This window comes from Bactrocera dorsalis, chromosome 6 (genome assembly GCF_023373825.1).
Source record: "Bactrocera dorsalis isolate Fly_Bdor chromosome 6, ASM2337382v1, whole genome shotgun sequence".
In the NCBI taxonomy this organism is placed as follows: Eukaryota; Metazoa; Arthropoda; class Insecta; order Diptera; family Tephritidae; genus Bactrocera; species Bactrocera dorsalis.
Genome location: NC_064308.1, coordinates 25,162,023 through 25,183,766, shown reverse-complemented (window position 1 = coordinate 25,183,766; position 21,744 = coordinate 25,162,023). Strand labels below are relative to the sequence as shown.

At 39.8% G+C, this 21,744-nt stretch overlaps 1 protein-coding gene across 2 annotated transcripts in view; it reads right to left on the bottom strand.

Moving 5' to 3' along the window:
• The window catches only part of LOC115065965 (uncharacterized), a 157,907-nt gene that overhangs the window by 92,302 nt on the left and 43,861 nt on the right, over positions 1–21,744 (bottom strand). For both annotated transcript variants that reach the window (XM_049460466.1, XM_049460467.1), the window contains exon 2: positions 18,530–18,807. The gene's annotated coding sequence lies outside the window, so the exon portion shown is untranslated. The remainder of the gene's footprint in view (positions 1–18,529; positions 18,808–21,744) is intronic.

The window sequence follows — 21,744 nt, the reverse complement described above, 5'->3', positions numbered from 1 at the left end:
AGGGTCGTTATCTAAGCTGGTTAAAGGCGTTTCTTTTGCTTTTGGCTATGGCCTTATGGAGTTCTTTCCTTTTTCTTCGGAAGTTTATTAGGAGTTCCGCGAAATCCTCTCTTCCTCTAGCACGTTGTTGCCTACGTCGGAACTTGAGACACTCAGCTCTCAGTTGAGCTATTTCTTCGGACCACCAGTATAGTGGGGCTTTGTTTCCTTCGTCTTTTCTTCTTGGCATCGTGGCATCGGCTACTGTTACTAGTGATTTTATTATGTGTTGTATCTGGCTCCGAGCGTTCCCGTGTAAATCCTCTTTTACTTGGCTAATGGCGTATTCGAGCATTTCTGTATCACAGACTTTTGTTCTCCAGCGTCTTATTACGCTTTTAGGTGCGAAAGAACCAGAGTTTTGCTTATTTTGTATATTGATATCAAAAATTATAGCTTGGTGATCACTGTGTGTATACACGTCCGAAACTCTGCATGAGGTTTGGGTTGCAATCGACGATCTTATGAATGTGAGGTCAATATACGATGACGCTCTTCCTTTGATAAAAGTTGGTTTGTATCCGTTGTTAAGGTGTACAAGATCAAGATTTGCGAGTGATGATAGTAGCGCTGTGCCCCTCGCGTTTGTGATCATACTCCCCATTCAACCGCCCATGCATTAAAGTCACCAGCAATGACCAGCGGTGTCTTTCCTCTTGTGCGCGATGTGAGCCTAAAGAGCATATCCTGGAATTCAAAATGGGATAGGCTCGGAGCGGCGTAGCAACTATAAAAATGTATGCCCTTTATCTTTGCGTACACGAAGCCTTTTTCTTTAATGGTCTGAGTATTTTCAAAAGGAATATTGTTCAATGTAAATATCGTAGATTTCGAATCTTTATCTTCGACCCAGTTATCGTCATTTTTTGGTGTCTTATATAGTTCACTAAGTAAGAGTACGTCTGTGTTAAGGTCCAAGGCGGTTTTCGCCAGCAGTGCTTGGGCTGCCGAACAGTGGTTCAGATTTAACTGAAGGCACCTCATCTTTGCGGTCTTGCGGCAGCCTTTTTATAAGCAGGGCAGCTAAAGATACCAGTCGGGTGCTTATTTGTCCCATGTGGGCATAAGAGACATAGTGGCTACCTGCTGCATCCTTTTGCGGCATGCCCCTTTTCTCCACATCTATAGCAAGAGCCGGTGAGATCTCTGCTACTTTTACAGTTACGCGATATATGGCCAAACTCAAAGCATTTGAAGCATTGGGTAGGTCTTGTAATTTCCCGGACCCTACAATTCATCCAGCCTATTTTTATTTTGTTTGCGTCTAAGAGTTTTCTTGATGTTGCCAAAGGGACACTAATAATGGCAATTTGCGTTTCATCTTTAAGCCGTCGCATAGATTTGATGGCACTACGTTCTACAATCTCTTCGTCAGGAAGTTTGTCGTTTATGGACGTACATACTTCCTCGGCTGTCGTTGCCTCATCTAAATCTCTAATTTCTAGCGTGACTGCTTGTGCTAGAACTTTAACTTCTGCAATGTCTTTTAGGACCTCTATTGCGCGTTCCTTGAGTATTTTAGAGGGCTCCTTCGTTTTTGCTTTAAGTTTTAGGAGAAGTTCACCTTTCGCTGTACTCCTTGTTTTGCTCAAGCTGTCACCGAGGTCTTGAAGTCTGGGGTCTGATTTCATTTTCTTTAGCATTTCTGCGTAAGACATCTCACTGGTCTTCGAAATCACCAGGGCTTCTGTGCGCTTCAGTTTACGTTTTGGGACCTTTGGTTCGGTTTTTTTCAACTCCGGTTTATTACGCTTGTTTTTCACCAGTTGCCATTCATGTGTCTGATCATCTGGGGGAGCCTTGTCAGGTATTTCCGTTTGTTGCGTTTTACCAAAGTCTTTTCGTCTCTTACTCTTTGACGTTTCTTTTTCGTTTTCGAGCTTTCTCTTCGCTTGCATCGCAATCACAAACCACGGCGAAGTTTGGGACGTGTTTTCCCTCCTTTCACAGGGATTTGGATTGGTAGCCCACTCAGAGGCCGCTAGCTCATATAGTGAGGTTATCCGTCCTATTGTGTCCCTCATGGCCTGATGGATAGACCGTCTCTTTCCATTCTCGAGAATAGTAACCAGATTGCCAATCTGTTCGCCGAGTCGATAGAAGGCTGGCATATTTCCGCCACTAATGGGTTTCCTTGCTATAGGGGTTACATTTTGCTGCTTGTCTTGTTCATCACCTACTGCTGTGCTGCTTTCGTGGTTGATATGTAGTGGCGGTGTTCGCATTACATTTGAGCTTCGCCTAAAGGCCATGTGCTCGTTTACATTTTCAAGTTCAGCTTCCGTGTCATTTTTAAGGCATGCTGTGCCACTTTATATGTGCGCACACAAAGCAATAACGTGACCACAAGCCACTTATTAGCAGCTAAGGCTAAGGTAGCTCCTCTAAAAACGCTAAGTCTACCTCGACTTGAGCTCTGTGGCGTCCTACTACTCGCAAAATTGGTTTCCATGGTGCAGACCCACTTAAACATGAAGAAATACAGATTGCATCTTTGGTCCGATTCTGAAATCGATCTAGCCTGGTTGGAGAAACCACCACACGCATGGAAAACGTACATTTCTAATCGTACGCCACAAATACTTGATCTAGTGGGGTCAGCCACTTGGCGACACGTAGCCAGTGCTAACAATCCTGGCGATTTAGGTACAAGAGGGTGCAAGCCGTTGCACCTTGCCACTACCACCCTCTGGCCCCCGATGGTTAACAGAATCTCCCGATTCTTGGCCAAAATCGCCCATGCGCAATATAATTGCCCCAGAAAGTCGAAAAATCGACTGCTTTCACGCAACATTGGATGATAATGACATCCTTGAGCGATTTTCATCGTTCCCTCGTGCCCTTCGAGTTATCGCCTACATGCTAAAATTCGTAGAGCGACTCAAAAATAAAATTAAGGGAATTCACCCAGAAGCTAACCAATGCGATACGCTAACGCACCTAGAACTCCAAAAGGCAAAGGTCGCACTAATCGCATCCACTCAAATGCGCTACTTCAGCCGCGATATCTCATTATTAAGAGAATCAAAACCCATTGATAAAAGGAGTTCAATCTTGGTTTTTAACCCATTCTTGGACACGAAAGGTCTGCTTCGTGCGAATGGCGTATAACGAACGCCACCCTCTAATTATAGCAGAGAAATCCCAACTTGCCACACTACTCCTCAATTATATCCACTTACTCATGCTTCACGCTGAACATAGCCTAATGCAGCATATAGTCCGTCAAGAGTTCTATATTCCCCGTCTTAAGCCCCAAATAAAGAAATGCATTTTCATGTGCAAGATCTGCACTATGCACAAGCAGAAGTTACGAACACAGATTATGGCAGCACTTCCATCGGAACGCTGCAACTTCGCTCTGCCTTTCACAGTTACAGGTGTCGACTTTGCTGGGCCTTTTCAGATAAAGGCGTCCATGCTAAGGTCCCCCACTCTAATGAAAGGCTATGTGGCTGTCTTTGTATATTTTACGACAAAAGCAGTGCACCTAGAGCTGTGTACGAATCTGACAAAGGAGGCTTTTCTCGCGGCATTCACTCGCTTCGTCGGACGACGCGGCTTCCCATCAAAACTGATGAGCGATAATGGTAAAACCTTCATTGGAGCCCAAAGAGCCACTGAAAAGGAGTTTGTGGATTTTATCAAACAAGTCTCACCAGAGATTGTACAAAGGTATGCTCCCCAAGGTATTAACTGGCAATTTATCCACCCAAGCGCTCCTCAGATGGGTGGTTTATGGGAATCAGCAGTAAAAAGCTTTAAATCCCACTTCAAAAAAGTAGCTGGAAACTACAAATTTAATTATGAACAGTTCACCACACTGTTAGTGCGAATTGAAGCCGTTCTAAATTCACGGCCACTCACAACCCTCTCGCAAGATCCCTCTGACTTCACAGCCCTAACACCAGGGCATTTTCTCAAAGGAGCACCCATTGTGGCCACACCTGAGCCAGGCGTGGGGTCGCTATCCTTATTAAATCAATGGGAGAGAATAAAAATCGTCCATCACGATTTCAGCCGCCGATGGAAGGAAGAATATATAAAGGACCTTCATAAAAAAAAAGAATGGCGGCTTGGCCGCATTGAAAAACTACACTGCGGTTCCGACGGTCATATACGAGTCGTTGATCTCCGCACTCAAAGCGGTATATTAACAAGACCGCTCGTGAAACTATGTTTTCTACCACACATTGACGAAACCGCAAATAACGAAAAAACCGCCGATATTATCGTAACGCAAATTAAATAACCAAAAACCCGACGTAATAAACCCGCAAATAAAAAACTCGCTTAAACTATATCGAAACCTAACGCAATGGTCGATCTACGTGACGACCCTTTCATGCCACATAACGTGGCACGATCGCCATACACATTTTAATGACACACATTTTAACCACATTCCTCCTCCCATACAGCTTACCTTGGATGTGGATATGCCAACTGTGCCAACGCCAACGGTAAGGTCAACCATAACCGTGTCGCGCCCTGTGGCAACTCCAGCGCCTCGAACTCCAGCGGCAACCGCCACTGCTACCGCTCCTCGTAGTGGCACTCGACCACTACCACCGTCCTCAACACCCGTAGCAGAACCTCAGCGCAGCCGATGTCCCCTATGTCGGCGCCCACACCGGCTGCAACATTGTAGCATTTTCCCCAGCATGCAGCCCATGCAACGGCAGAAGGTTGCTCAAGCTCACGGGCACTGCCTGAACTGCTTGGCACCGGTACACACCACACAGGAGTGCACATCATTGACCCTATGCCAACTGTGCAATAGGCCGCACCACACCATGCTGCATCGAACCCCGAAACGGCCTGTAGCGCGACAGTTTGCCACGAGCCGATCGCAGCAGCCCAGTCGTCCCAGTCGGCACCGAAGGCTAATTGCCCCACCATCTTCCAGACCGAGGAGAATTGAAGCATCCCCGCGGCGCCGGCAGCCTCGTACACCACGCCGCTCCACTGACCTTAGCAGCGTTGTTGCCACGCTGCAGCAACTACAGCGACTGCTAGGCTAATATTCGCCTAGGGGGGCCGGGATGGCTAGATGAGTTAGCTCTCCCCTCTATACACCCGACACTGAACGACCACACGACAACACACCACACTAACGCGATCCACAAATGAAGACACCACACACTACTACACACGAATATACTACACATGCGGACATCACACCACAACTCTTCACTACTCAACCATCAAAAGCGACCGCTCCAGAGGACGACCTTCCCTTCTTTTCGTCGATCTCGAACCGAACGAACGTATCACGCAGCGTCAACTGGTCTTTTATACATCGATCCATTTTGTTTATTATTATATCGAAGTGTTTACAAAGTGCAGTGGCAGTGAACAAAGAAAATAAAACCAAAAAAAAACCGAAAGAAAAAAACCCCAACCATATTGTGTTTTGCTTCTAATTAGTTGCGGGTGAAGAGACTGTGTTTTTTATTATATTTTCTTACTAAATAATTTATGCGCAAATACCTAGCGCCGAGGTAAGTGGTGGCTAAAACCAACGAGTTAAACAATAGCTTCTGCTTGTATGCGCTTATTCGCTTGGGGGGAAATAAGGGTAATGGGACAGATTTTGTTTGAGTTTTGTTCAACTCTTCCGCCCATTCTCGTAATTTCAAAATTAGCTAGTTTTGTTGCCAATGTAGCCTATTTTGTGCCCTAGACGCTATAAATGAACGTTGAGATCCTTGGTCTATTAAGGCCCTAAGTTTAAACAGTTTTCCTCGGTGCTCGATGGAGACCACTAATAATACACTGCTTTGGTTTTCGCTTTGTAGCGTCTGAGTTTTGAAAGCCTTTGGGAAGCATGGTGCTTCTTGGCAATTTTCGTAATTTTGTAAGTCGGGATTTGCTCTTGCAACTAATCCCGCAGCACTTTTAACATTACCGTTATTTTGAGCGAAGCTGGAAAAATTTGTAATGTGAAGCATTGAGTTATGTCGTTTATGGCAATAAACGCAATTAAATTTGCTTTCGCAATTTTTGAGCGCATGCGCAAGTTAAGGAACGAATTCCTTGTAATAGTAACAAACAGCAAAACAACCTTTTGTTTCAGTAAACAGAATGCAAACAACCTTGAGTTGGAACGATTGAAATGCACTATCACTACAACAAACAATCCTAAACAAACAAGTATCAAAACAACCTTGATTTTGAATACCACAACAGCCTTATCTTAACCTTCATCTGCTCCTAAAAATAACTTACATTGTCTACCCTCATGCGTCGTTTTCGACGCATATGTACTTCCCATTGTTTTTAGTGGAAAATTGAAAACATGGACGGCGAAAACCAACATTAATTTTGTCGTTTTTATTTTCTTAACCGAAAAAAATACTGTTTTAATTTTTTTCCAAACTTAAATTAACTTATTTTCTATGCACTTGACGCATACGTTTCGGTTGTCTATGTTTTTGCATGTACCTTTTGAACAAAAGCAACAAATTGTAGTATACATGTTATTTTTTGAAGCAAAATTACTTTCCAGACACATCGCACATTTTTGCCTTCCTTTAATTTGTGGAGGAACGCTTTTTGATTTTTTCGATGCATTTGGTGAAGATGCCATATCGAGCAAATTCGCGGATGAACTTGACCTCGGCTTTCCAGTTCTACATGTCATAAATGGTCTAGCAAGTGATAATCCTAGCTCCCGTAGAAAGTTCTTTCTTATTGTGTTTTTTTGTGTAGTCTGGCAATAAGGATTAATTTCCTTGAAAATGATTAACGCATTCAAAACCGATATGTTAATTACATTAGCAAATACAGCCATCGGCCATCTATTAGTTTTCCTCTTGCAACTGTAGCAGGAAAGCATCTTATCAACCGTCTCGACACCGCCTATTTTGAATGAAAAAAGCAAATAGACGAATATAAACAAGTAAATCGGAACTCCGGGCTCGATTTCTTTAGAGTTATGCAAAGTGCTTTGTAAAATTGTACACTTATTTTTTCTACCAACATATGAAACAAGCGTTGTGTTGCTTGTGAATGCAAATGTTGAATGGTACAAAGGTAGTTTTATGCATTTCAGAAGATTTGGCGGATTAGATCTCTTATTTTTCCTCATAGTTCCCACCATCGTGACTCCTTTTGTTAGCAATTCCTGACCGAGACCGTATGAAGAAAAAAATTATCCATTGTCACGTTGTGCCCCTTCAACCCACGAACCAAATCCAAAACAACACGTTGACCCTGATTTTTTTCACATGAGCTTGCACCGACTGGTTTACCCAAATAGGGCTGAATTTTCCAAATATAGCAAGCCTCAGAACAGACGCACAACCAAAACTTAATTCCATATTTCTCTGGTATCGGAGGCATATATTGACGAAATTTGCATCGACCCCTAAAACCCAGCAGCTGTTCATCTACGGTAACACATTCATGAGGGTTGTAATAATCAGCTAATGAATTCGGCCATTTTTCAAACAAATCTCGGATCGGTGCAAATTTATCGTCACATGTTTTTTGCCTCCGGCTGATGGTATCATCAAATCGAATTACTTGATTGATATATTCAAACGTCTTTTTCGGCATAATAGCCCTAAATATGGGACGACCATACTCTGCATCGAACAAATCAACCCTTGACTAGTTTTTTGATCTAAAAATATAAATAAAATTTTTGTATAATGGGTTCCTAAATACGCAGCGCTATTTTACCTATATACACCAGCTAAAATCAATATACCGATATAAGCTTGCAACAGACTGGAATCAATTCGCATGAATTCGTCGCCATACTTAGCTTTGGCAAATGCATTTGTATGCTTTAGAATTATGTTTTCTAGATGTGGAGGCAAAAATAGGAGAAAAGCATCTTTTATGTCGTTGACACGGGCTTTTGCAAATCGAGTGACGCCAGGCGAAAGACTGATAACATTCTCATTCCTAAATCTACCACTTTGCGGCTGAAATGGTTCTGGCTGCCATATTGTGCCATCCTTTGATACGTACAATGGATCGGTATTTGCAGTGTAACCATGACTATCGTTAGCATCAGTTGGTGGAATATAATCCTCACCACCAGAATCACTATCACTTGAAGAGTTATCACTTTCATTAGCTTTTGACCCTTCTGACACGTACACTTCATCACTAGCATCAGAAAAACTGCAATTATCTTCTGCTTCACTTTCATTTAGAAAAACTCCTATTTCTTCACTTGACAAATAATTTGGTTGGCACATATTAAATTTTTTCTTTTATATCTCTTTTATGTATAAATTAATCACAAATAACTTCATCACTTGCAAAAAACCCAATAACTCGCGAAACGAACAATGACAAATTAGTTTCCCTCCAAAAAACAGATGTTTTCTCATATGCGTCGAAAACGACGCAGGAGGGTAGCCAACGTAATTTTTTTTTAACACAATCCACAAAAAAAAACTTGTGGAACGAAAAACAGTTTAAACAAAGCAAATTAATGTTATTAACAAAGTCGAGAAATTCAGTTGACTTCTTGCCGCCCCTTTTCATAAAAATTAAAAAAAAATGTATTGCTTTTATGTCGTTTTCAACGCGAAGAGCAGATAAAGGTTAAAACAAAACAAATATATCTAAGCAAACAAGATACTTGTATATGTATACAATCTTAAACAAATAATAGAATCTGTATCTAAAGAAACTATCAACTAGTAATAAGTAAAGATTCTAGTTAGTATAAATAGAAATAAGAAACATGTAATAAGTTAGTCTTAAGAGTATAAATAAAGAGTACACATTTCGGTGCAGCTCAAAATATATTCTTTTGACTCATTTTTACTTCTGGTAAAAATGAACTCGCATGTGAGAAACAGTTGGTACAAAGTTTTTTCGTTCTTACGAAATTGTTTCTTTCGTTAATATTAGTTTTTTAAATTTCTCGCAAGTTTTCAGCCTGCGCCCTCCTTTATACAGTTCGCTTGACGTATGTTTGTTTTGTTCGGATGTGAACGCTTGTGTTTTGAAAAAACTACGACTTAAGTTGTTGTTGTTACTCGCTTGAGGTCTAATGAAGTATCGATTTAGGTCGTGTTGAACGTGTTTAGTTCTGACCATTTTTTTATTTACTCTTTCCGCAATTTCATATTGGGTAGTTAAGAAATCTTTCAATTGTTGCCACCTTGGGCACTTTCTTCGTGATGAGAGCGATTGCTCCCACAAAAGTAACGATTTTTCTGGTAATGCGGATGTGCATATATTTACCAGAATGGGGTCCCAATTGTCTGTGGGAATATCCTGGGTCGCTAGAACCGACAAGCAATTTGAAACAGTGGATTGAAGTTTTATAAATTCTTCACTTGTTTCTTTTTGAATTCATCAATATTGTGACTTGTTTGTCGACTAATATTCTTTCGTTCTCGTAACGAGCTTTTAGAGCTTCCCAAGCATAATTGAAATTTTCGTCATTAAGATCGAACTGTTTGACTATGACGCCAGCTTGACCTTTCGTTTTGTATCGGAGGTGATACAACTTTTGCGCTTGTGATAATTTTGGATGGTTTATGTACACGGGTGTAAACATGTCCCGGAAGGACGGCCATTGTTCATAACCACCGTGAAAAATTTCAGTGTTACATGCGAGCACCTTGAGGTGGATGCCTGAACTCGCCTCTTGGCTTCGAACTTGTGGCAGCTCTACTGTTGGTTGTAGAGTAGGTGCAATTGCTTTAATTAATTTCAATTGATCGGAGATCATAGCTTTCGTCTCTTCATACTGGTCTAAGCAGTTTTCATATTTGGACTATGGTGAAGATTTGAAAATTTCAGGTAGATCTGATTCGGCAGATTCTACAATTGAGTCATACGCAGCTTTCAGAATTGTCTTGAATCGGTGAAGATGAAAATCGAGTGCAGTATCGAATTAGACTGTTACTCTCAGCAATAAACTTAAAATAAAATGAAATACCTTTCAGCTTTTTTTGCTTTGTAGCACTTTGGTTTGAGCGTGTAGCATCAGCAGGTGTACCTGGGCTCTTTTCTTCTAAAATCATTTTTTGTACTTTTAGACATTGTATTGATTTAGATTCCTTAGAATCTCCGTTCATTTAGATAATATGATAAAATCGAAAATATGAGAAAAAAAAATTCTCTCAGAGTACTTCTGATAATAATAAGTACGCGTGAAATCTTTAAGATAAAAAGTTTTTTATTTTTGTTGTATACTTCTTCTTCTTCTTTACTGGCATAGACGTAGCGTTTCCACGATTATAGCCGAGTTAGCAACAGCGCGCTAGTCGTTTCTTCTATTCGCAACGTGGCGCCAATTGGATATTCCAAGCGAAGCCAGGTCCTTCTCCACTTTGTCCTTCCAACGATGTGGAGGTCTTCCGCTTCCTCTGTTACCCCGGCGGGTACTGCGTCGAATACTTTCAGAGCTGGAGTATTTTCGTCCATTTGGACAACATGACCTAGTCAGCGTAGCCGCTGTCTTTTAATTCGCTGAACTATGTCAATGTCGTCCTATATCTCGTACATCTCATCGTTCCATCGAATGCGATATTCGCCGTGGCCAACGCGCAAAGAACCATAAATCTTTCGCAGAATTTTTCTCTCGAAAACTCGCAACGTCGACTCATCCGCTGTTGACATCGTCCAAGCCTCTGCACCATATAGCAGGACGGGGATTATGAGAGTCTTATAGAGTTTGGTTTTTGTCTGTCGAGAGAGGACTTTGCTTCTCAATTGCCTACTCAGTCCGAAGTAGCACCTGTTGGCAAGAGTTATCCTGCGTTGGATTTCTAGGCTGACATTGTTGGTGGTGTTAATGCTGGTTCCTAAATAGATGAAATTATCTACAACTTCAAAGTTTTGACTGTAAACAGTGGCGTAAGAGCCAAGTCGCGAGTGCGACGACTGTTTGTTTGATGACAGGAGATATTTCGTCTTGCCCTCGTTCACTGCTAGACCCATTTGCGTTGCTTCCTTGTTCAGTCTGGAGAAAGCAGAACTAACGGCGCGGGTGTTGAGGCCGATGATATCAATATCATCGGCATACGCCAGAAGTTGTACACTCGAATAGTTTTCTCCAGCAGTAGATTGAAGAAGTCGCACGATAGGAAGTCGCCTTGTCTGAAACCTCGTTTGGTATCGAACGACTCGGAGGGGCCCTTCCCGATCCTAAAGGAGCTTTTGGTATTGCTCAATATCATCGGCATACGCCAGCAGCTCTACAGCTCGAATTATTTTCTCCAGCAGTAGATTGAAGCAGTCGCAGGATAGGGAGCCGCCTTGTCTGAAATCTAGTTTGGTTTCGAACGGCTCGGAGAGGTACTTCCCAATCTGGACGGAGCTTTTGAAATTGCTCAACGTCAGTTTACACAACTGTATTAGTTTTGCGGAGATACCAAATTCAGAAATATCTGCATAAAGGCAGCTCCTTTTCGTGCTGTCGAAAGCAGCTTTGAAATCGACGAAGAGGTGGTGTGTGTCGATTCTCCTTTCACGGGTCTTTTCTAAGATTTTGCGCATGGTGAATATCTTTTCAGTTGTTGATTTTTCAGGCCTAAAGCCATACTGATAAGGTCCAATCAGTTTGTTGACGGTGGGCTTTAATCTTTCCCACAATACGCTCGATAGAACCCTATATGCGCTGTTGAGGAGGCTAATCCCACGGTATTTGGCGCAGATTGTAGGGTCTCCTTTTTTATGGATTGGGCATAACGCACTTAAATTCCAATCGTTGGGCATACTTTCGTCCGACCATATTTTGCAAAGAAACTGATGCATGCTCCTTATCAGTTCTTCGACGCCTTGTTTAAATAGCTCGGCCAGCAATTCATCGGCCACCGCCGCTTTGTTGGCGGGTAATTGCTATTCGAACTTCTTCATGGTCGAGCAATGGAACGTCTGCTCCATCGTCCTCGATTAGGGAATCGGGTTCGTCTTCTTCATTTAGCAGGCTGGAAAAGTGTTCTCTCCATAATTTTAGTATGCTCTAGGAATCGGTCACTAGATCACCTTTGGGGGTTCTACAAGTGTATGCTCCGGTTTCGAAGTCGCCACATATTTTCGAGCATTACCCCTGTTGGCCAGCTTATCAAGCTCTTCGTACTCACGCATTTCGGCCTCTTTCTTTTTCTGTCTACAAATGCGTTTCGCTTCTCTCTTCAACTCTCGGTATCAATCCCATCCAACACGTGTTGTGGTCTATCGTAACGTTGCGAGGTAGGCAGCCTGTTTTCTCTCCGCTGCGACACGGCAGTGTCGTACCAGCTGTCCTTTAGCACTTTCCGAAAACCAATGGTTTCGGCTGCAGCTGTACGTAAGGAGTTGAAATGCCGTCCCACAGTTCCCTTATACCGAGTTGTTGACGACTGCTCTCAGAGAACAGGAGTGAAAGCCGAGTAGAAAATCGTTCGGCTGTCTGTTGTGATTGCAGCTTCTCGACGTCGAACCTTCCTTGTGTTTGTTGGCGTGCGTTTTTTGCTGCACAGAGGCGAGTGCGAATTTTGGCTGCAACAATATAGTGGTCCGAGTCGATGTTAGGACCTCGGAGCGCACGCACATCTAAAACACTGAAGACATGTCTTCCGTCTATCACAACATGATCGATCTGGTTGGAGGTTTTTCGATCCGGAGACAGCCAGGTAGCTTGATGTATCTTCTTATGCTGGAATCTAGCACTACAGATAACCATATTTCGGGCCCCGGCGAAGCCGATCAGCCTCAACCCATTTGGGGATGTTTCCACGTGGAGGCTGAATTTACCGCCCGTAGTGCCAAAAATACCTTCTTTGCCCACCCTGGCGTTGAAGTCGCCAAGCACGATTTTGACATCGTGGCGGGGGCATCTCTCATAAGTGCGCTCCAAGCACTCTTAAAAGGCATCTTTGGTCACATCGTCCTTCTCTTCCGTCGGGGCGTAGGCGCAAATCAGCGATATGTTGAAGAACCTCGCTTTGATGCGGATTGTGGCTAGACGTTCATTCTTCGGAGTGAATGATAGTACTCGGCGACGGAGTCCCTCTCCCACCACGAATCCAACACCAAACTTGCGCTCCTTTATATGGCCACTGTATTAAATGCCACAGGGACCTACTCGTCTCTGTCCTTGTCCCGTCTATCGCATTTCTTGGACGGTGGTGATGTCAGCCTTTATTTTCACGAGAACATCAACCAGCTGGGCAGCGGCACCTTCCCAATTAAGGGGCCGGATATTTCAGGTGCATGCCCTCACCTTCTCACTTTAGCTCGCCTTCAAACGGATGTTCTTAGGCTACCCAGAGGATACTTGGTCAAAGACCGGAAGTCGTGAGCTGCTTGAATCATATGTAAAAGAATCGTTTCTGGCCACTCCCAAGTGAATGGCGATCAGAGAATTTTCCTCACTTGCGTGAACTTCTACACATGACTCCATCCCATATATCCCATACTTGTTGTATACGCAATGTATCAAATATAAAATCGGTGAAGTGCAGGTATGCACTTTTTGTTAATATGTAAAATTTTAATAATACTGTTTATACATATGTACATGTGGGTGTATGTTGCATTAATTTTGTTTCACGCTTTGTTTCGGTATGTAAGAGGTATGTACATATGTAAGTGGTGACTATTGTGCACATATTTATGTATGTATGTATGTTCGGTTTTGTTATTTTTCTTTTTTCTTTTAAATTTCGCAATTGCCCTAGCTTACTTTTTGCGCAATCCTACTTATTCTGTTTTGAGTATAAAGGGTATTGCCGGAAAATGTTGTCAAGTGAATACTTGAAAATTCTATTTTTTTTTTTATTTTTAATGTTGTGTGTTTAGATACACAAATGTAAGCATAGGTAGGCCTTTTATCAGATATGTATATGCCGGTATATGTATAATTATATATATATATATATATATATATATACATATATATATCATACTATATACCGTTCATACATATATTTGAATGTACATATGTAATGTACCAAACCGTTTTTCGGTTTCCCGGAAATGCACCGTAAGTTTGAACAGTTTGGTAGCAACCGTTCTATTAAAATTTACAGGATCGTATACAGTTTTTAGAGAGATCAACTGTAACTTTCAACATACATATGTATATGCAAATAAGTACAAATTATTTAAAATATTAGATGAAGTTGATACACTTCAGGGGACTTTGAGGGCTTTATATACGGGTTTGAATGGAGGGGTGAGGGTAGTTTATGCCACTGCGTCCAATTTGGTTCCTCTCTGTTTCCTTTCCTTTTGTTCCCTTTTCCGTAGTTGCAACTTTCCATTCGTTGGTTGGCGTTTTTGGTTTATTATTTTTTTCCAGGTTTGTTAATGTTTGGTTCCGCAGTTTATTAGGTTATTTCACATAGTTTAGATTTTACGAGGTTTGACAATTAAGTAATGAGACCTGTGACCTTGGAATTCCCTTTCTCTTTTTCCGGCATCCCCCCCTCACCTGCTGCGTCAAGTTGAGTAGACGTTTGTTTGTAGTGCTCTTCACGAAAATGGAAAAGCAGCATCGAATGACCGTCGCAGAAGACTGTTTGGAACAAGTGGAAAACGATCCAGCTTGATCGAGTTATTACAGGCGATGAGAGCTGGTTTTTCCAATACGACCTGGAAACCAAACGCCAAAGCTCACAATGGTTGTCTCCGCACGCTCCCCGCCCGAAAAAAGCTCGCATGAGTGAAAACGATGATTATTGCTTTTTTTGATAGCCGTGGAATCGTCCACAAAAAATTCGTTACACCGGGGAAAACTGTGAATCAAGTCTACTATTGCCAAGTACTCGAAAGATTGCGAAAACGAGTCAAAAGGGTGCGCTCACACATCGCTCGTAACTGGATCCTTCATCACGACAACGCGTCATACCTCGTATACATACGTATGTGTTAAGTTTTGCGCTCGACTTAAGTTTTTTTTTTTGGTTTTTGGTTTTAAGCACTGTCTTGTATGTATATGTATATTAATATGTGTTTTGTACCTTTTTTTATAACTGCACACACGGTACCCTTTTTTTTATTATTGTAATTTTTTTTGATTTTGATTTGGGAATCAAAAAACGGAATCGTTTTGTGTCCGTTTTTATACTCTCGCAACAAAGTTGCTAAAGAGAGTATTATAGTTTTGTTCACATAACGGTTGTTTGTAAGTCCTAAAACTAAAAGAGTCAGATATAGGGTTATATATACCAAAGTGATCAGGGTGACGAGTAGAGGTGAAATCCGGATGTCTGTCTGTCCGTCCGTCCGTCTGTCCGTGCAAGCTGTAACTTGAGTAAAAATTGAGATATCATGATGAAACTTGGTACACGTATTTCTTGGCTCCATAAGAAGGTTAAGTTCGAAGATGGGTAAAATCGGCCCACTGCCACGCCCACAAAATGGCGGAAACCGAAAACCTATAAAATGTCATAACTAAGCCATAAATAAAGATATTAAAGTGAAATTTGGCACAAAGGATCGCATTAGGGAGGAGCATATTTGGAAGTAATTTTTTTGGAAAAGTGGGCGTGGCCCCGCCCCCTACTAAGTTTTTTGTACATATCTCGGAAACTACTATAGCTATGTCAACCAAACTCTATAGAGTCGTTTCCTTCAGGCATTTCCATATACAGTTCAAAAATGGAAGAAATCGGATAATAACCACGCCCACCTCCCATACAAAGGTTATGTTGAAAATCACTAAAAGTGCGTTAACCGACTAACAAAGAACATCAGAAACGCTAAATTGTACGGAAAAAATGGCAGAAGGAAGCTGCACCCAGGTTTTTTTTTAATTGAAAATGGGCGTGGCGTCGCCCACTTATGGACCAAAAACCATATCTCAGGAACTACTCTACCAATTTCAATGAAATTCGTTATATAATATTTTCTTAACACCCTGATGACATGTGCGAAATATGGGTGAAATCGGTTCACAACCACGCCTTCTTCCAATTCAACGCTATTTTGAATTCCATCTTATGCCTTCTCTGTATATTATATACATTTGGAACCAATGATGATAGCGGAATAAAACTTTACACAAAAACGGAGCTGAGGGATCCCTCATAGAAAAATTGTCGTGATCGGGCTATAACTTTTCAAGGTCCCTGATATCGAACACGAAGAACTCAGTGCCCAACCTAACCTAATTTTTCACCGAAAATGTCGTTAAATCTCTCAGAATTTAATTCTAATTAATTTTACAGCAAAATAAAAAAATATGTAAATGACGTATAATGAAATCTCGATTATCACTTTATCATGCGAGAGTATAAAATGTTCGGTGACACCCGAACTTAGCGCTTCCTTACTTGTTCAAACTGTTTTTTTTATATACATATACTAGCTGACCCGGCGAACTTCGCCCCGCCCAATTTTTATTTTTTTTTGGAAGTCATAGACTCGTATAACTTTACCACAAATAATATAAACTTCAAACAACGCATTTTCATTTAATGTTTTTAATGTTTGTAGCGCCATCTACTGTAACATACCGCACTCAATACCGCTGTTAGCGCCACCAACTGGTGGATAGCTCTTTGCTAATAATAAACAAATAATTTGCAATAAATAAATAATGCGACTATAAGGAGAGTTATAAACTATCCTATCTTTCAAGTTGGACCAAACTGCACACAGTGTTAAAAATTTCATTAAAATCGGTTCAGTAGTTTAAGAGTCCATCGCAAACAAACAACGTGACACGTGATTTTTATATATTAAGATGTATATGTCACCCCACCTTTTTTAATATTTATTATTTTTTCTTAAAAAAAAATTTTTTGTATATGTATGTGTATGTATATGTCACCTCACTTTAATTTTTCACAAACAATATATATTATTTGCCCTTCGAATCTTCTTTTTCCAAGTAGTGCCTTTCTTTGCAGCTCGAAGGACCAATGTTTAAAGTAGAACTGTTTGAGTAGGTGCCACTTCACTTTTACCTTTGACACACCTACCACTTTCACTTATTGAAATAAAACACCCGGTTAACTTATAAGGGTAATTCAAGATAGATTTAAATAGCTTTTTTAATTTCTTTACAAAAAGAGGATATCGAGGTTCAAGTTATAATACTTTCAATTCGTTTTTCAATTTAAACAATGTTGCGATCAACAGTAATTTTAATACGATTTTTAATGTAAAACAACTCATTTTAGTAGGGGAGCCCGGAGTGCTAAATTTGCAGTTACTGGAGCGTCATGGAGACTTACTAGATTGTCAAGATAACATTTAAATAAAAAGAAAGTCTAGGTGAAGTTTTCCATTTTAGTGGAGAGAAGAGCGGGAAATTGGTGTCAAAAATGTAAAAAAAAAACAGTCACAAGAACATACTCAAGCGCGTCAGTCATTTATGTTATATACGCGCATTGTATTTCTGATAGTCGATATATATTAATCTGACAATCAAGTCAGGGTTGAAGGCCGTAATGACAGGTTAAAAAAAAAAAAATATAAGTTACTCGAGCGCGTCAGATTTTCTAAGCGAATGTTAATGAACCTCTAAAAAGTGTACCATTTAATATTCTGACAATTTCGACGTGGACAAAAGTCATTTATTGATTTTAAAACTTGTAAAAAAAAAAGGTGACCTTGAGATACTCGAGCGCGTCAGATTTTTATACAGTGGGATGAACTTAATGTCAGAGTCTTCCCAAAAGATAATCTGACAATTATATAGAGGCATATCATTAATCTGACGATTTAAAAGTGGAAGAATTCTGTTTGGTTCTTGTTTTTGTTATAGGATGTAATAAAAACAGTGTATACATATACATATGTATACAATATTATATGTATTATGTATATTGTATACATATACATATGTATATGTATAGAAAATTGAATAATTTATTAATATGAAAATATATCTAAATATTAATAAAAAAATTTAGAGTTTGTGGAATAAACTTTTTTTTTCATACGTTTCTTCGCCACAGTAAACACATTTGACAATAACGTCACTCATTTTTACAATGGATGTAAAACTGATCGCTGTAAATGAACGAAACAAACAAAAATGTCAAGCGTTTACTAACAACAACCACGCTATGGTGATTAGTACGCTTGACCTTTTATCGACGATTTTACCTGTATCGGCCCACGGAAATTGTCAGATTATATGATTTTCGTGATTCTGACAGAATTACCTTTAAAATGAAAAAAAAAAATCTATCGCGCTCGAGTATTTCAAGGTGACGTTTTTTTTTTACAGATTTGTCACCCTGCTATTTCTCTAGGCCACCCTCAAACTGTCAGAATATTGAAATATACACTCGTCTTCATGCATTTAACATACCATCTCTTAATCTAACGCGCTCGAGTTTCTCGAAGGATCGATTTTTTTTCTCTAATCTGACGAACCCCCCCCAACGCACGCCTCCATATTAAGGGCTCATATTTGGTAGGGGTACATAAAAGGGTGCAATGTTTCTTCCCATATAGTTTTCTGACACGCTTAAGTAACTGCAAAAATCCCCTCTTGGGCTCCCTTACTATTTAGCCAATATTAAATTTTTAATTATACAGACAACATACAAATCAAGATTTTTACCTTTTCTCCTTTTTCAGCTTTTCTGTTTTCTATATATAAAAGAAGTTAATTATATACATATGTATATATACTAGCTGACCACGCCGGCCTTGTCCTTCGTGAAATTATATGTCGTATATGGTATTGAAAATCATTTTTTCTAAATTTTTTCCAAAGTAGAGTAGCCTTTTGATTTCAGTTCCGGTGCGTAAATGTACAGAGAAGATGGTTTTCCAACTTATTAACATGTTCATAGAGTTCAAGGTGTACGGACGTGTTTTTAATTCGCTTCGTGAATTCTGTGTTTAGAAAAAGCAAATAAGTAAAAAATAAAAAAAACAAAAAATTTATTAAATTGATTGAATTGAAAACAAACAATTAGCAAACAGTGCACACAAATTGTTATTAATAAACCTAAACAAATTGTCGACGAAACAAAAAATTTTTATTGGATCTGCTTTTTTTTAAGCCTAACAATAAGTTATAAAATCTTTAATCTATTTAAAAACTAGACAAGCTGATTGATTGATTGAGCTGTTTTGGTGATACGTTGCTCTTTAATACGCAGGCATATCTCTTCTTTTAAGGCGTGTTTGATCGCACAAGTAAAAACAAAAAAGTAAAAACAAAAAAGAAAAATAATCAAACAAATAAAAATTTGTGCTACTCAGCCTCACCAGCAAGCTTTGTCGAGCCAAAAAAAGCAACTCCTACCAAAAACAAAACTGCAATGACTCATCATCGCAGCGAATAGCTGAAAGGGCAACTAAGCAAGCGCATTCAGCAGAAGCAGCAGAGAACAATAATCGGGCAACAAAAAATGCGTTGACAGCAAACAGTATGCAGGTACCAGCAAGCACCCGGACAGCGATGGAAAGCAAAATGCAAGGTGAGAATGTACCAAACAAAAAAGATTGATCGCTATATTAACGTAAAAAGGAAAATAAGTCCAGTTAAATCAGCGGTCAATACCAAAAAACTTCAATCAGGCACGCCAAATGATAAAAAACCCAGAAATCTTAAATGGCAACAGATTTGTCTTACTGAGTAAAGAGTCTAACGACGATGCACAAGGTACCGCCCCAGCCGTGAATGCCAAATCCCCTCCAGTCTACAATATTTACGTGAGCGTAGCTCAAATGCACTTGTCTCAAAAATAAGCAATTTAATAGGCACAAACATTTTTCATATTGTGCCCTTGAAAGAAGGTAACATAGATGAAACAAAAATTCAACTATACACTGAAAAAAGTTTCATGGATATTGTAAAGTACTTGTTAAACAGTAACAAGAATTACTACTTTTACCAGCTGAAGATCTCAAAAGGCCTAGTTGCTGTCATAAATGGTATAGAGTCTTCGGTAGACTCTAACGATGTTAAAAAAGCGCTGAAAGAAGGTGGAAGGAATGGAGTCAGTAGTAAACATTTTTAACAGAAACAAAGTCCCACAACCAATGTTCAAAATAGAATTGATGCCAAATTGTATCCAACTAAAGAAAAATGAATTACACCCGATTTACAATTTAAAATATCTGTTCCATCACAGAATTACCATTCAGGAACCACGTAAGAGAAATGGTTCAGTAGAATGTACAAACTGCCAAGAGTATGGAGACACGAAAGCATATTGCACTCTATGCAGTGTCTGAGTGGTGTGTGGTGATCTACATCCTACTTCAAAATGCAATTGTGGAGGAAATCACACTGCTAACTACAGGGGTTGCCCTGTATATAAAGATTTGAAATCGAAGTTTTCACAGGACATTCAAGCATGTCGTAACCAAATGTTGAATATTCCTCCTAATGAAAATGTTGAAATCCCCGTCCATATTTCAAAACCAGTAAATCTTTAAGACAATGCTACACAAGGGAGCTATGCAAACGTGGTGAAAGGCAATAGTGCACAAATGCAATTGCACCAAAACCAACCAAATGGAAGCGTTGAAATTATGATTTTCAACCTTACCCAATGTATGACACAATTTATGGCTTCAATGCAAAATATGATTCAAGAGATAAAAAATCACAAAACCAAACGTTGCACACTTTTTTAAGTAAAAAATTAGTGTATTGAACATTTGTTTATGGAATGCTGACGGTGTTAACCAACATAAATTGGAACTTATTAGATTTCTGAATGAAAATAATATTGATGTAATGCTATCGTCAAAAACTCAACTTACAAACAAAACAATTTTTTTATACTGGGATTTAAACTATGTTACAAACCACCCGGATGAAAAGGCACACGGAGGAAGCGCAGTGTTGGTTAGAAAACGGTTAAATCACCACGCATTAGAATATTATGCCACAGGGCAATTACAAGCTATAACAACAACTATAAAAAATCGCTGCGGGGACTTAAACCTGACGGCTATATACTGCCTACCTCGGTTTAAAATTACAGAAATCTAATTTAAAGACTTTTTTGGAACACTAGGCCATAGATTTCTAGCAGGTGGAGATTACAATGCAAAACACACATATTGGGGCTCACGACTAATTAATCCGGAAGGACGACAACTGTTTCGCACTTCTATAAATAGGCACAATAACTTTGACATAATATCTACTGGTAAGCCGACATTTTGGCCTAGTGATCGTAACAAAATACCAGATTTAATTGATTTTGCTGTAAGCAAAAATATAGATAAATCGTATATAACAGTTGATACATGTACTGATTTATCTCCTGATCACTCTCCTGTACTAATAAAGATATGTGAACAACCTATATATATTTTTTTTACTACCTATACTCGTTAATGCAAAAGCGGGTCTAACATCTTATAAAACGATTTGGCCACATTAATATTGAGCGCAAAATAAATACAAGAAGAGATATTGACGAAAGCATAAGAGAACTCAATGATATAATAACTAATGCAGCTGTCTTAGCACCACCAAACAAAAACTATAAGCTGCTTGGTTGCAGAAAAATCTCTAATAGAGAAATAGAAAAGCTTGTAAATGAAACAAGGCGTGCAAGACGAGAATGGCAGATAAATCGCTCCCCTTGCACTCAGCTTCAATTAAAATCAGCTGTACGATATTTAAAAAAAAGCGCTTAAACGTGAAGAAGAATTCAACACTTAAATGTTTATAAAGAAGCTTTGTCCAAATTCAAGCAACCAAAATTCCCTTTGGAAAGCTCAAAAGTCCATGAAGCCAGCAACTGACTCCAACATGCCTCAACGAGACATGGGTGGAAATTAGGCTCGATATGACGAGGAAAA